This window comes from Vigna unguiculata, chromosome 3, assembly GCF_004118075.2.
Source record: "Vigna unguiculata cultivar IT97K-499-35 chromosome 3, ASM411807v1, whole genome shotgun sequence".
In the NCBI taxonomy this organism is placed as follows: domain Eukaryota; kingdom Viridiplantae; phylum Streptophyta; class Magnoliopsida; order Fabales; family Fabaceae; genus Vigna; species Vigna unguiculata.
The window spans coordinates 44,372,705-44,388,270 of NC_040281.1; positions in this window are offsets into that span (position 1 = coordinate 44,372,705).

Below are 15,566 nucleotides of genomic sequence, written 5' to 3' on the forward strand. Positions count from 1 at the left end.
TGTGATTTTTTCTTTTTATCTGAAGTTATCACGTTATATTTGTTTGTATATCCTTGTTAACATTTATTTATTTCTATGTTATTATATGGTCTTGTTAATAATTATTTCTCTTTTATTATATGATTTTTGTGGAATTAAACTACATGCTTCTTTTTCAACACTATTTAAGTAGAGATGAGAGAAATAATTGATTGTGTTAAACATAAAACATTTGAATTATATAAAAAAAATTATATCTTTTTTACTGTGTATGAATTTAATATAAAAGTCAAAATAACTTATTATATATATATATATATATATATATATATATGATTACGAAGAGATTGTATTATTTTTATATGTATTCAATAATATTTAATGCTTTTGTTTGTTTTCATTAGTAAATAGATGATAATAATTAGGAATGTAAACGGGGCGGGAAGAGTATGGACAATAGTTATCCCATACCCTACCAATTAGATAAATATCTATCACGTATCTGTATCCATATTTGTACAAGTATCCATTATGTGGGTACCTGCATATTTTTTAATATCCACGGATATTTACAAAAGAAAATTTTAATATTTAACAATATATTGTAACCATAAATTCAAATAAAAATACAGTGCATAATATTTATAAATTTCAAATAAAGTGCAAATAACTCCTTTAATTATTGTTCGATGATAATTTACAAAGAAATGAAGATTTTTTAAAATCAATTGATAAAAAATAACCCATCCAAAATCCATGTGTTAATGTTTTAATCATGTTTTTTTTATATTTAAATTAGAGTATAAAGGGTATGGGTATCCACGGGTACGGATACTATGATATCTGTACCCACCCCATTAACATGTGAATATAAAAATACACATACATGTTATTCGCGGGTATCCATTTTCTACCTGTTGCAGGTTTTATCTACAGATACCCGCGGATATGAATTTTTTTGGCATCTTTACTAATAATGGTTATTGGTAGTATTTCATTTAATCTTTTATATTATATGATGTATTAATAGAATCTCAATGTTTCATAAAAAAAATTTCCATTCAAAATGTATTTTATTATTTTTTTTTTTATGTAAAAGAAATTCATTTACATTTTATTCCTGCCACGTTCAATAGTCTTACATCGCTTAGAAGTCGAGGTTTAAGAGGTTTAAATACTCCTTCCCCATCCACCCTCCGAGACGTTTTTTAAGGACAAACTTGTGACGAAGCACACGTCCCAAAACGAACAATACCTTGGACATATGGTGATTGACAACGACTTTACCATTAAAATTGGGATCAGAACATTAGCATCCACCTATGGGGTTGGTAATGAGGTTTTAAGACCCAATAGTCTCACATATCTTAGAAGGCAAGGTCTAAGGTAGTTTAAATACCTCCTCCTCCTTCCACCCTTCAAAACACATTTTAAGGACAAATTTGTGACGGAGTACATACTCAAAAGTGAACATTATCTTAGATGTATGGTGATCGACAATAATTCTATCATCAAACTTGGGATCGAAACATTAGCGCCCACCTCTGGGCCGATAATCGAACTATCGGTCCCTTAAACCCTCCATTGGTGATGATTCATTCATTCCTTGTAGACCTCGACTAGGGGGTCTATGTTCCTATCGTGCCTAATAGTTCCTACATCGCTTAGCAACTAAGACTTAAGAAAGTTTAAATACTTCTTCCTTCTTCCACCCTCCAATTAGGCGTGATCATGGATTGGATTTTTAATGATCCAATCCACATCTATTTTGGATCCAAATAATTGGATTAGATTTTCGATCCAAATCTATTTTTTCAAAAAAAGTAGATTGGATTTTTTTAAAATCCAGATCCAAATATTTAGATCAAGTTTAAATCCAGATCTAAATATTTGGATCAAATTCAAAATCCAAAATCCATTTTTCATAAAATAAATTCAAGTTAAATTTTTTAAAACTTGTGTCCATAGGACTGACACGATAGAATTTGACAATTTTTTTGTCGGGCCAACGAGGCCAATTTTCAGCATGGGATGAACTTAGATGACTTTCGAACGAATTTCGGTCGGGACGACGTGACCAAATTTGGGCCAAGGTCGACTTGACAAAATTTCAGTCGAGATCGACTTGACTGGATTCGACTAAATTTTGGCCAGGGCCGATTTTGCCTAATACGACCAAATTTTGGCCAAAGCCGATTTGGCCAAATATGGCCACATTTGGGCCAAGGACTGATCAGTCAAATTTTGGTCAGGATTGACTCCACTAAATTCGTCACCCGGGACCGACTTGACTGAATATGACCAATTTTCGATCACAGCCGACTAATTTGAATATAATCAAATTTCGTTCGGGATTTACTCGACCGAACACGGCTAAATTTGAGCTAGTGCCGACTCGACCAAATTTTGGTCATGACCAACTCGACTGAATTTGGCCAAATTTAGGTCAGGACAAACTCGCCTAAAAATGACCAAATTTTGGTCGCGATCGACTCTGCCGAATACGACCAAATTCAGGTTAGGACCAACTCAGTCAAATTTTGGTTGAGGCCAACACGACTGAATTTTGATCAGAGCCGACTCGATTGAATTCAGTCGAATTTTGGTCGTGGCTAACTCAGTTGAATACGACCAAATTTCGATCATGACTGACTCATTTGAATATGGCCAAATTTCATCCTAGGTCGTCTCAGCCGAATACGACCAAATTTGGGTCAGGGTCGACTCTGCCAAATCTCAATCGGGGCCAACTCGATTGAATTCAGCCGAATTTTGACTGGAGCCAACTAGGCTAAATACAACCAAATTTTGGTCGCAGTTGCCTCAGCCGAATACGGTCAAATTTTGTCTAGGTCGACTCAGCCCAATGCAATCAAATTTGGGTCGGGGTGAACTCAACCGAATACTTCCAAATTTTGTCCAGGATCAGCTGGGCCAAATTTTGATCGGGATCGACTTGACAGAATTTGGCCTAATTCAGCCAAATTTTGTATAGGGTCACGCCAACTCAATCAAATACGACTAAATTTGGGCTAGTCCGTCTCAACCTTTAGCCTAACCTAACCAAAAATATAAAATGAAAATTTGGATTGAATATTTTGGATTATCCATTTTGAAAATCTAGATTTAGAGTATGGATATACAATCTATAAAATATATAAAATATAGATCAGATTGATATCCAAATCCAATAAAATGGATTGGATTTTTAATAAAATGAATATTAAATTGATTGGATCATAGAAAAAATGGATTGGATCATGAAAATTATATATTTTGCCCATCCTTAGTTTAACTTTTCAGATCATCCTCTGTTTCCTTCCGCTTATTTAAGAGTTCAATCAATATAAATATTTGTTCTTATCCTCATAATTTTTATTTATAGGTGTTAAATAAACATTAATTATTACTTTTACCCTCATATTTTTATTATTTCACTTTTATATGTATTTAATATTTTTTTATTAATACATTTTTTTACAAAAGTATAATTTAAATTTGTTAGTACAAATTTATGGATACATTAACAATTCTTTTATTAAACTTCTAAATTTTTTAATTAAATTGTAAGGTTTAAAGTTTATGAATATAAATTTAAAGGTTTAGTGTTTACGGACGTCTCACGTCGCACGTCCCACGTCCTTCGTCTATCACGTCGCACGTCTCTCACGTCTCATGTCTCACGTCCCATGTCTCATGTCCCACGTGTCACGTCTCTCACGTCTCACGTCCCACATCCCATCCCACGTCTCACGTCCCACGTCCCACGTCTCACATCTCACGTACCATGTCTCACGTCTCACGTCGAACGTCCCATGTCTCACGTCTCACGTCTCACGTCTTACGTCCCACGTCTCACGTCTCACGTCTTACGTCCCACGTCTCACGTCTCACGTCTCATGTTTCACGTCTCACGCCTCACGTCTCACGTCTCATGTCTCACGTCTCACGTCTCACGTCCCACGTCCCATGTCCCACGTCTCACGTCTCACGTCTCACGTCCTACGTCCCACGTCTCACGTCCCACGTCCCACGTCCTACGTCTCACGTCTCACGCCTCTCGTCTCACGTCGCACGTCCCACGTCCCACGTCCCACGTATGACGCCCACGTCTCACCTTCCACGTCCCACGTCGCACGTCTCACATTATTGCACTGAAATACTTGATTCTTTCGTAAAATAATGGTGCTTTGGTTTACTAGTTGCAGTATAGCTAAAGTTCTTCTTTGCTCTTTATCCTTCTTTAGATAATAGTTTCTTATTGATCGAAAGAATGAAGAGAAATGACATTATTTTACCGGAAATAGGAAAGTTAACCTTATGCAACAACATTAATTTGAAGCTTTTGCAGATGTATGTTATCATTACATGGATGATTTTAGAAAAGTGTTTAGATGTTGGCAGACAATATTATTTTATTGGTTTTCTGTTCCGACATTTAATATGCGAAGAGATGTGTCACAAAATTCTAATCAAGGGTAGGCAAAAAATCCATTTTTTATAATCCAATCTATTTTTTCTATGATCTAATCCATTTAATATCTATTTTATTAAAAATTAAATCCATTTAAAATCCATTTTATTGGGTATGGATATCAATCTGATATATATTTTATATATTTTATGAATTAGATATTCATTCTCTAAATCTAAATTTTCAAAATGGATAATCTAAAATATTCAATCCAAATTTTCAGTTTATATTTTTGGTTAGGTTAGGCTAAAAGTTGAAACCGACTAGTCCAAATTTAGTCGTATTTGATTCAGTTGGTGTGACCATATACAAAATTTGGCCGAATTCTGTCAAGTCGGTCTTGATTGAAATTTGGCCCAGCTGGTCCTGGACAAAATTTGGAAGTATTCGATTGAGTTCACCCCGACCCAAATTTGACTACATTGGGATGAGTCGACCTAGACATAATTTAACTGTATTCGGTCGAGACAATCGCGACCAAAATTTAGTTGTATTCAGCCTAGTTGGCTCCAGTCAAAATTTGGTCGAATTCAATCGAGTTGGCCCCGATTGAGATTTGGTTGAGTCGGCCCTGATCCAATTTTGGTCGTATTTGGCTGAGACGGCCTAGGGTGAAAATTTGGCCGTATTCAAATCAGTCAGTCACGATCGAAATTTGACCGTATTCAACTGAATCGGCCACGACCGCAATTCGACCGAATTTAGTCGAGTCGGCTCCGGTCAAAATTCGGTCATGTTGGCCTCGACCAAAATTTGACCGAGTTGGTCCTGGCCTGAATTTGGTCGTATTCGGCATAGTCGATCGCGACCGAAATTTGATCATATTTAGGCGAGCTGATCCTAACCTAAATTTGGCCAAATTCAGTTGAGTTGGTCATGACCAAAATTTGATCAAGTCGTCACTTGCCCAAATTTAGCTGTATTCGGTCGACTAAGTCCCGAACGAAATTTGACTATATTCAACTTAGTCGGTTGTGATCGAAAATTGGCCATATTCAGTCGAGTCGGTCCCGACCGAAGAATTTAGTGGCGTCAACCCTGACCGAAATTTGACTGATCAGGCCCTAACCCAAATGTGGCCATATTTGGCCAAGTCGGCTTTGGCCAAAATTTGGTCTTATTAGGCAAAATTGACCCTGGCCAAAATTTAGTCGAATCCAGTCAAGTCAATCTTGCTTGAAATTTTGTCGAGTCGACCTTAGCCCAAATTTGGTCACGTCGTCCCCGACCGAAATTCGTTCGAAAGTCATCCAAGTTCATTCCATGCTAAAATTTGACCTAGTTGGCCTTGACAAAAAATCTGCCAAATTTTATGGTGTCAACCCTATAGAAAATCTAATATACATCCATTTTGGATCCAAATAATGAATGGGGATCCAAATTTGTGTCCATAGGGTTGAAACCAAAGAATTTGACAGATTTTGCCGAATACTTCCAAATTTTGTCCAGGACCAACTGGGTCAAATCTCGATCGGGTCCGACTTGACAGAATTTGGCCTAATTTGGCCAAATTTTGTACAGGGTCACGCCAACTTAATCAAATACGATTAAATTTGGGCTAGTCCGTCTCAACCTTTAGCCCAACTTAACAAAATATATAAAGTGAAAATTTGGATTATCCATTTTGAAAATCTAGATTTCGAGAATGGATATCCAATCCATAAAATATATAAAATGTAGATTATATTGATATCCAGATCTAATGAAATGGATTTTAAATGGATTGAATTTTTAATAGAATGGATATTAAATGGATTGGATCATAGAAAAAATGGATTGGATCATAAAAACTGAATTTTTTGCCCATCCTTACCTCCAATGCATCTTTTCAAGACAAATCCATGACCAAACACACGCTCAAAAGAAGACAATACCTTGAAGGTATGACGATTGACAACTATTCTTCATCAAACTTGAAATCGGAACACAATCTAAATTAACTTCAATTACAATTACTTCTTTAAAAGGATGATCATAAAGCCTCTAAATTTCTATCACAAATATAGAATTATCAAATTTATGTACATAGTTTAATTTAATAATATATTTTAATAAATATTTTATCTCTTCTATTATTATTATTATTTGTGTTTACTATTTACAAATAGAGATGTCAAAATGAGTTTCAACCTGTGAGCCAACCCGGCTCACCACGGGTTCGAGCCGGGTTGGGTTGAGAAAAATTCAACTTTTTCAAAAGTGGGTTGAACTCAACCCGACTCACTTAACACACGGGTTAAACGGGTTCGAGTCGGGTTGAAGGTGGGTTGACTCACTTAACCCACCAACATTTTTTTACAATTTTTTTAATTTTTTTAATTTTTTTAAATTTTTTTAATAATTATTTACTACTCCTATTATATTTGTTCACAATTTCATATTTTTAAATGCTAGAATGTTGTTTAATTATATTTGAATAGTTTGAATGTTTAATTAATTTGATTGTCGAGTTATATATGTTGATACTTTAATCTTTAATTATAATCTTTATACTAAATTACTCAAGTAACAGTCTTATAAACATTTTTTTCTAAATTAGCATGAAAATATTGTATAGTTTTTTAATTTATATTTTGTTGAATAGCATGACAGAAAATTTTTAATATTAGCCATTCTTTCTTAGACTATATGGATACTTTCTTGAAAATAATTCTTCATATATTGGTGGTGAGCATGATCAAAATATTGGTTCTTGATTTTGCTATGATTGTTATGTCATGGGTTACTTAAAAATTTATTTAAATATTTGAATACTAAAAAATAAATAAATAATTTTTTAAGTGGGTTGGTGAGTCAACTCACTTAACCCACCAACCCGTGGTGGGTTGAGCCGGGTTACAAAATTTCTGGCTCACCATAAAGTAAGCCGGGTTGGGTTCACTCATTTTCAACCCGGCTCGTAATGAGCCAACCCGGATTGGCTCACTTTGACATGTCTATTTACAAATATCATTCCTCTTATAACTTAAATATATGTTTGTTTATTCATTAATATATCGACCTTTAATTGATTTTGCTTGTACTTTGAGTTCTAAATTTTATTTCTTATCTTAATAAAAAAAACTTTAAAATATTTTATCATAACTCAATTACCTATTAATAGGTTACACTGAAAAAAAAAAAAAGTCATTCAATATCAGTAAATATCGGTATATAAAGTAACACATTAATAGAACTATCAACTTACCTAGTAATATTTTTTTAACAACATATAATATTTTCCTTTAAAAAAGAAGTATTAAATAAAACAACAATTTCAATTTATTCGTAATCTAACATGAAAATATTTAAAAAAATAAAATTACATAATTTCTTAAAAACATTGGACTCCTTTTATTGATGGGCCGTAGAGCCTTACACTTCCGAACTAGACCCAGTGTTGGCCTTGCTTGAGTAATGTACCAAACCCAAAATAGCTACTGCTTCCTGCAATTCCCTAATTACTAACTGCACCCCATACTACACCATTGCACCAAACCACTATCATCACTTTTACCACTATCGCTCCCGGCCACTTATGTAAAAAAGAAAAAAAAAAAAAGGAAGAAAACTGCACAAGAAGAAGAAGAAGGGAAAAAATGAAAAAAAAAAAATTCAGCAATTTTTTTTCTGAAACATATTTTACGTGTTTGAGAAAGTTATTTCCAAAACATATTTTATATATGGATATTTCGGAAAACTCATTTCAAAATGCATTTTATGAGTTTCGAAAAATTATTTTCAGAAGTTTCATTATGGAAAATTTATTTCCGAACACATTTTATGTTTTGGAAATTTTGCTTCAAAAATTATTTCTGTAAATTTTAAAAAGCTTGTTTTAAGGGACGAACCTTCTTTATAAGGGAAAATTTTCTCATTTTATATATATATATATATATATATATATATATATATATATATTTTTTTTTTTTAATTATATTTTTATATTTTTATATTATTTTTAGAGAATTTTTTAGTATGTAAGTAATGTTATACACTACAAATAGTTTGACTTATCTTAATATGTTATTTTGGATCTAAAGAAAACAAGTTTATAATTTATTTTGGAAATTACTTTATATACTTCAATTTGTTTTATGTTAGACACTCTGAAAATTTTCACCGGAAATATATGTAATCCCGAAGTAACTTTTTCATAAGGTAAATTTTGAAAGTTTTAAAGGATGCCCGACGAAATTTAGGAGGTGCAGGAAGTAAAAGGCAACCAAACTTCGACGGTTATATGATCGTTCACGTTATTTTATTCTTTCTCAAATTTCATACACGGCATGCTAAAATTCATACTCTTGACCTATTAGACTCAGTTTATTTACTAAATTTCAAATACATAAACACCTGTTTATTTTAAACCATTTTAAATTAGAGATAATAGTTTTTAATATTCAGTATCTAATACAAATTCAACTCAAATTATAAATATGTAGTAAATAAAAGTATTAAAGTAAATTAAACATTTATGTGATTCAAATAATTAGACATTTAACAGGACAATATTGTATAATTTATTTATGTTTTAGAATATCAAAATGCTAATAATTCAACTCAAATTTATTTAATTTATATATTTAGGTGTGGGTTGGGATTGTTTCTGTTCCATAATTTATTTAATTAGCAAAAAACTTATTTTTTCAATCCAATCCGGCTTAAAAGTGTATTGAATTGACTCAAGATTCAAATTTATTTTGACATCCACACACAAAAAGAGAAAAATATATAAAAAATAATAGGAAATAGATAATAGAAAAGTAAAGAAGTCTTCTATATGTAATTTTCTATAGGTCTTAAATTAACTAAAACAGTAGTACAAAATAAATAAGTTTAAAACATTATCTTTTAGAATAGAAATAAATATAATTAGTTTTTATAAAAAAAAAATGTAGTTTGAAAAATGAAATACTCTTAATCCAGCAACAACTCCTTTTTGGGTTAGTTTGTTTTGTTACATTAAACATTATTGATAGCATCGAGTGGCCCAACAACTTCATCTGCTTGATTCAATTCATTTCAGGTTGCAATTTGGAAAGGAAGCAAGTAACACATTAATGTCAGAACATGTTTCATTTGGTTCCTTCATCTCTTCAACCTCTCCTCAACTACCCTCTCTACCACTCAAAGTTTATAACAGTTTTGTTTAGAGCCGCCACTAAGTAATGGTGTTGGTAGCTCTAACTAATAACTAATGTGTAACGGTTATTTTTATGTATGTCATATTATAGTTGTTGTTCGGTTAGGGTGTCACCAACTCCTCAAGAACAGAAGAAAGTCTCTTCTTTCATGGATTTCATCTGTTTGACTTAGTTTTTTTTCATAGTATTATTCTATTCTTGGTGAGTCACTACACAGACCGAAGTTCATGTCTTTTTTACATTAACTCCAATGGAATCAGATTGCTTTTAAGAGGTAAAAGAGATAAGACACTATATCTGCTTAAAAAGACTTCAAAGTTAAGGAGATTATATTCTGATTTACTTTAGCTAACTTCTTTTTCCATGATCACTTTTTTTTTTCTTCTATAGCCTTTATAATATTTGCATATCCTAATGCTCTTTATTTTCTACAAAGGAGAATGGTTCAACAAATGTTTTGTTGTTCTTTAACGTGAGTTTTAGGTATATGTTGAGAACAGCTTGCGCAATGATTGAGGATAGGGTTTTAGGAAACATGAAGCATTATGTTACTTCTTTTGTTTTAGTCAACCGTTCTACTTCATAGCTCATAATTTTGATGCTAAAGTCAAGAATTGTCAAAAGTAGTAAAACTTTTAGTGCCACCGATTATTACTCATTTATGGGGAAGGTGCATGGATACGTACATCATCATACATGCGGTAGATGTAAGAGTTAGTTTTCTAAATTAAAAGAAAAAAAAATTAGGAGATTAGCGAAGCAGAGAATTTGGTGAAAAGAGGTGTCAAAAACAGAGAAGTATGAAAAAGGGAGAAAAAGGAACATAAAAAGCATTAGGAGCCAAAGAAGATGTTCCGCGCAAGCATCTCTTCACCAGGTTGTGTGACTGACGTTAAAGCCTGCGGAAATACCCTTTTGGTATATATCTCATATCTGCAAAAGGACCTACTTTTTCTCATGTGATCTAAATTGCTAAAAATCCATTTAAATGGAAGTTTGAAATTTAAAAATAAGATGAAATGAATTTTAAATTTAACTAAATTTTACAAAATTAATTTAAATTAACTTGTAAAATAAGTTTACATTCTTTTATATATTATAAATTAGTAGTTTTATTTTTAAAAATATGTGAGATTTATGATTACTTATATATTATCTTCGATTAATGAATAATTCCAAAAAACAAGACAAAGAAGATGTTGGTTGCTATAACGATTAATACTAGAATTGTTGTAATATGGGAATTAAGGAAATAAATACTAAGGGCAATGAAATCAGTGTTGGAGAGCAATGGTTAAGTATTGCAGAACATTAAATTTTATAGGTTTGGAGCTTGAACAACAAGTTCATGAGGCTGGGAGGAGGGTATATGCAGCCATTAAGATAATGGAATTTGGACCATCTTTGGAAGGAGAGAAGTGGGGACAGTAGGAGTAGGAAAAGAGAGACTGAGAGAGATGCCTTTTGCTTGTAATATACGATTGGCATTCACTGCCTTGTCTAAACGTCTTTGGAAACTTCGCCTTTTATGTCACGCAACCGGGATTCCAACAAAATTTCTCAAAACCAAAACATTTTTTCTTAAACCGTTTTTCACCACGATCAACATGGTACCCATTACCCATGAAAAGAACCAATTACACGGTAAACATTTTGATAACTGATTCTGATTCTTTTCACTACATATTTGTTACACTACGATGTTAATCCATTAAATGAAACCGAGAAACATTAGCCTTCGAAAAATATACAGTGAATAAAAAAGGAGTCCATAATAGACTGACAATGAACAGTGAGTCAGAGTGTCCCCTCTCTTCTTTCCCTCCACGTTTAGCTATTGGACATAATTTGTGGATTTAGGTGTTGCCATTACGAGGCAGTGAGAGACACTATTCATCAGATTCCATACTCAGTAGAGTAGCAGATTTATGTTTGATACTGCACCAGCCAATTTTTAATTCAGAGTTTGGAAACAACTTTGATTTTCGCACTTCATCATGCTCTTATGATTTGAGCAACATTTGTACTCTTTGGTATCAAAAGTCACTTTTAATTAGTTGTACTCATAAAGTGCATTGAAGTAGACGGATTTCCCCAGTGACAATTTTACCAACAAGGCAACAACAAAACCCTTCAACACACACTGAATTCTCAGGAAAATGAATCTGCTTAAGTACAAGTAACAACAGCACTAAATTCATTTTTTTTTTAAATTTATATCCTTTCAATACTTTTCATAACATTGTTCTCTCTCTGTTTACAATTCTTTTACATATTTGTTGTATATATGCAATTTTTTATATTTTTTATTTTACAAACACAAAGTGACCTCGTATATCTAGTTGATACAAAAACCAAGTTTGATTTGTTTTACAGCTATTCAAAATTATGTTTGTTTTCCGATGAAAAACAAACAAATGCTAGCTAATAAAATATGACTAGGAACACAAAGACAAGAGATCTCGTATTACACAGTACAAGTACCACTCTTCAGACAAGTGTGGAAGCCCTCCAAGCTTCATTTGAATTTACATTCAAATGAAATACTTCTAATTTGTCTTTTTATCAGTTCATTCATAATTGTTCGTAGTTTGTAAGATAAACCAACTCTGCAAATGAAACAGACAAATCATTTCACCCTTTCAAATCCTATCTTGGTAGCTAGTGTTTGCACTCTAGTAGAAGCCTTCAAGATATAATGTTTATGCAAAACAACTATTTTACCATTTAAGCAATGTGTTTATAAAACTGACTTTAGCAGATTTCAAAGGAGAATCTCATCTTTGTATATAGAAACTATGAACTTAGATCCTTATCTTACGGATACTATGCTTTGCAATCCTCAATTAGAGAATCTAATTAGACAATTTCGACGGTTACATGGATCTAGGAAGCATGTCTGTCAGATTGATTTGAAAACGGATCCTCTCACTTGGTCTGAAACCACATATTACACATTGTTTTTTCTTGTAATCTTGGTGTTTTGTGGCATAGAAATTCGTCCATCTGACTTATATGAAATTTCCACGATAAGATAAAATAGAAGTTTCATTTGTTTATTTATTGGGACCAGAATTTTCGACTCTGTAATGAAGTTTAGAATATCATATCTGTCCAAAGAAGAACCCCTGCATGTTTGTTTTGTTTTTACTCACTCAACTGAGAAAATAACCCAACGATGCTCTTAAAAAATTTGTCACTATGCCAAGTTTAAAGGGAAACAAAGTTTGAATGCGATAGAACACTTTGTCATTTACCCAACAGCACAACTAATTAATTCTATATATCACACGTAACTAATCTACTTCATCAAGATAATGTTGTTTGAGCAAATAACTATTCAACACAGTTAAGCTCACTACAGATGTTTACTAAACTTTGCCTGTAGTCTCTCTTGGCTTTGTTATCTCTTAAGCCCTTTATTTTATACCTTAAATGAATTAACTACTCTCACTTTCAATAAAGAAAGAGAAATTTGGACACTATGCTATCACAAGGTGCATGTTTTTCTTATTTGTCCATCTTTTTTCCTTTTATCTCCAATCTTGAATTAGTTGAAAGATAATGATAAAATGTGCATCAAAAAAACCTTGCATGTGACTAGATTTTACCAACAAAATCCTTCCTCAAGAATTTTCTCTCACCCAGCTTCACCAATTAGACTTTTTTCCTGTGCCTGTTCCCCTCCTTTTTCATTTCTTTTTCTCTGTCTAAGCAATGTGTGCAGCAAAAAGGAAACTTTATCTGAGTAGGTTAATGTGACGACAAAAAGGGAGAACTGGCCACCTTCCCGCACTCCCATCCTTTTCTTTTTGTATTGGTTTTGGCAAAGGTCAAGTTCCCATTAATCAACATATTGTATTATTTTGTGGATTCTTTGACAAACGTTAGTCTCTTTGATACTGAAGGACAAAATGGGGCATCTCTTAATTCCTCCAAAAGACAATTAGACAAAGAGATACCCCACAAAACCTCTTCTCCTTTCTACCATCTAAGGTCTATTACCCTTCACCTTTCATCACTTTTGAGATAAACCCTTTCTTTTCCTTCTTGCAATTAAGCCACTGTTTTGTTACCTAGTCACTTGTTTCCCATTATTGGTTACAATATGTTAAAATCTAACTGGTCAGGTAGGAGTGCAAACAAAATGCCTTTTTCATGAATGGACATGACAAGAACCATACCAAAACGAAGGAATTCAAATCAATTTGCGAGCCTTCTAACATTGTATACAGATTAATCCAATGCACCTAAACAAATAAATGGTTCTACCACTGTTGGCACAGTCAAAATGTATCTCTCTGGGACCAAAAACAAACATCTTATCTTCATCTCTGTTACCGTTTTCATTTAACTAGATTTTGGTGAATCAAATCAAGTGGCATAATAATTAAAGATATGATGCAAAATGAGACAAAGGTGGAGGGACTATCACCAACTCTTACCAACAAGAGCAGAAAATGTTGAAATTACGAGAGCCACCTGTATAAACATGTATAGGGTCGTATGCACAGTCAATGAAAGAGAATGCTTCTATCTCAATCCATTCATCATCTATGTTTGATTGTTAGAAGGAGAATTTTGGTAACTCATCTTCAAATGCTATTTGCAACGGGACAAACCTTCTCAGTTGCAGAGGAGTCATGTTACATGACTTTTTAATTCAAATCAAAATAACCCTCTGAATCTAAAAGAAAAAAATACTAAAAGATTGATATAGACATATAAATTGCACAATGAAAGGATGAAAGCATAAAATTGCAATTTTTTACTCTGAAGCTTGAAATTCAGCAATTGGTTCTGGTTCACCAATAATTATGGTAAGTGGGCTCTTGATTTATAATAAGTGTGTATTTAAGTTAGTTGTGAATTGATTATTAAATTGTCAGTGTTATTAAATTGACAATGAGAAACTTATATAATGTTTAGTTATGATTCTTAAAGTGACTCTTGATGTGATTAATTTGGATTCTTTGAAATTATTAAAAGGATTGTTGTCTTTATTTTTTTTCTTTTTTCATATATGTATGCATTCTGGCAAGGGGATGTAAATAAAGGAAAAAAGAACTACTTTCAGAACATTTAAGACAAAAAATACTATACAATTGATATTATTATAAATATAATTGATATTATTATAAAAAAATATAACAATATTGTAAAATTGTTACATGCAAATAAAATTGTCGTAAGATATTACGATAATGTTCTCACGTTTGAAAATATTTGATGCTATTCTTTGCACTATAAGTGAAACCGTTACAGTCCATTTATTTTATCTATTACAATAAAATGGTTTATTAGTAATAATTAATTTTAGCGATTACAAGTTATTAGTCATCATAATAATTAATTTTAATAACAATTCACAAAGTAAAAAATTATTGATTATTAAAATAGTAATTATTATGAATAAAAAATATAATTAATCTCTAAATTAGTTTTTAAAGTCAGTTACCATAGTTTTAGCTACTAAAAGAAATCGATCACTAAAAATTAGTTACTTAGGTTTTGACTATCAAAATAACTTAATTTTTAAATTGATCTTTAATTAATTAATGATCAATTTAGTGATTAATTATAATTTTTTATTGGCTTAAATATCTTTTTGGTCCTCATTTTCGCAGTGTTTGTTGCGAATGGTCCTCATTTTTACAGAATGTTTAAAATATCCTCATTTTTACCGAATATATAAAATGGTCCCCATTTTCGCAATTCGTGTTTTATTTGATCCTTTTCTGTAACGCCGTTTAAATCATTAATGGAGCATTGTACAGGTGACACGATTTGTATTAGGGTGTGTTACGTGTACTGTACATGTGTGGTAATTAGATATTTGGGGTTAAACAAGTGAGCTAGGGTTTTGGTAAGGAATGTTTGGGCAGTTGGTGAGTTTTGGTAATCTTGTTCCTCCATTCCCAATTGTGGTGTTGTTGCTGCAATCTTCTTCTTTCTGCAATCCCATTATATAGGTATGTTACTGTCCC